At 47.5% G+C, this 2,066-nt stretch overlaps 1 long non-coding RNA gene across 1 annotated transcript; it reads right to left on the bottom strand.

Moving 5' to 3' along the window:
- Positions 1-638: 638 nt before the first annotated feature.
- LOC147203266 (uncharacterized) lies at positions 639-1,450 on the bottom strand. Its single transcript, XR_015101245.1, has 3 exons — positions 1,307-1,450; positions 1,043-1,073; positions 639-743 (listed from the first exon to the last, which is right to left on the bottom strand). It is a non-coding gene; the product is annotated as an uncharacterized LOC147203266 (long non-coding RNA).
- Between the last annotated feature and the right edge of the window lie 616 nt (positions 1,451-2,066).

The following is a 2,066-nucleotide window of genomic DNA, read 5'->3' as shown; positions in this document are numbered from 1 at the left end:
GTCGTGTCCTTGTTTGTAATTTGTTTTGTGTTGTTAAAGTATAAAGATGGATGGGGAATTCGATAGGGAGTTGGAGTGGTTCATACCCGTGTTATTCCAAACCATGGCCGTAGTGTGCTGCTGAGTGATCAAGTGAGAAGTGCATGTAGTGTGTGTGTGGGCGCTTTGCCAGAGAAAAGTAGGGAAGAAAAAAGGGATGTACTGAGAGAGTGGGTGAGAGAATGTTGTGACAAGGGCTGGTTCCCGCCGATGTCTTGGGCTGCGTGCTTGGTGACTGATGAAAGAAGTAGAAAAAGCATGTTTGAATAAAAAGGAAAAATTGGAGGAAGATGTGAAAAGAACAAACAAGTTGTCTCCGAGAGGCAGGAAGGTGAGAGGAAGTCTAAAGAAAGTTGAAAAATGGACAAAAAATGCCAGACTGTTGGCAATGGGCTATGCTGTAAAACAGTCAAGAAAAGAATCTCAGACAGAAAGTGTGGGAGTCAAGCAGCTGCCCTCTGCGCCGCCATCCTATTGTGAGTCTGCCGTGGGGCGACAAAGTGTGCCTATTAACCCTTTCACCGACTCACCTTACGCAAACGTAAAACAAATGCTTAAAGATACATCTGTACCAGTTTGTCCTATCTTGTCAGTTTATGGAGGCAGCCTACAAGTGGACTGGGATGGAGTTGGCGCTGCGGGTCGACCACCTTCTGATCCGACCAGACAGACAGCTGCGGACTCGCTGGCTGCAGGAGTCACTGCTTCAATCGACATGATACAAAAAGAATTTGACGAACTAATGAAATACAGGCGTGAGCCGCGACAATTGCTAGACGGAGCTATAAAATTTAAAAGTTTGTTGACAAGACATCAGGAAGTGCCGAGGAATGTTAGTGACGAGCTACTCGCACTCTTAAAAGACGCAGAGGAGAAAGCACACAGACAAGAAGAGGAAGAGGTGAGACGCAGCCGTGAGGCTAGAGATGTTATTTTTGAAGAGAGACAGAAGGAGATAGAGGAGGGGAAACGACGGAAGGATATGGCGACTGTGAATACACACCTATACATGTCCCAGCTGCAGAAGGAGATGACTGACATGAAAAGCGAGTTACAGAGCCTTAAAGATACACATCCAGACTCACCACTGAGTACATCGCGACACACTGAAATCGACACCTCATTACATGCAGATGCTTCACAGAGCCCACGAGGCATGTACACTCGTTCTATGGGAGGGATTGCTTTCCAAGCTCCCATGATATCCAAGGTGGACCCTGTGTCGGGATGTCAAGCAATGTATTATAAACCATTCACCCCCTCTGACCTCAGTCTGATGTTGCAGAAACTTCCTCCCATGCAGAATGGTGGAGAGAGCTGGCTGAAAGCCGTCCAGCGCGCCACGACAGGTCAAATTCTCACAGCAGGTGACGTAAGAGCATTGATGACGCAATCGTGCCCGCTGTCTCAGTTAGAGACTCTTTTGAAACAATCGGGACTTACAGACATTATGGACAACATCGCACTTACTAGCACACAGTTTATGAAAATACTGACAGCATTAGATGCTTTGTTCCCCATACCCGAGGTCGTTATCTCTGACTTGATGTTTGCTCCAAAGTCGGATGAGGATGCAGCAGTATTTATTGATCGCGCTCAAGTCGATTTTGCGCTAAAAACAGGTCATCAACCCACTGACTCCTCTCTTTATTCCCAAGTATTTCGGGCGGCTGTGCTAAAAGGGGTTCCCAAATCCGTAGTCCAGTCCATGGAATCAAACCCTGATCTCCCTGGCGCTGACCACGCTCGCTGGCTGTCTCACCTGAAGCACCATCTACGGAGACATAGTAAAGATAACGAAACAAAAAATGAAAAGCGAAAGAACGTTGAATCCCAATTGACTATTATGCAGCTCCAAAGCTTGCAGAAAAAGGAGGAGCCCGTGACTCCACCAGCTGCTAACACCTCATCACCTTCTGTCTTTTCTGAGTGCATGATGTATCAGTCGGGACCATTCAGGGGTCGGAGAGCGCCCCCTGGTGACCAAGGACAATGTTTTAACTGTGGCAAACTGGGCCACTGGGCAC

The sequence above is a fragment of the Hippocampus guttulatus genome, chromosome 6, assembly GCF_054856545.1.
Source record: "Hippocampus guttulatus isolate MCC_2025c chromosome 6, RoL_Hgut_1.0, whole genome shotgun sequence".
Classification (NCBI taxonomy): domain Eukaryota; kingdom Metazoa; phylum Chordata; class Actinopteri; order Syngnathiformes; family Syngnathidae; genus Hippocampus; species Hippocampus guttulatus.
Note: the sequence above shows the minus strand (reverse complement) of the source record. Positions and strands in the feature narration are given on the sequence as shown.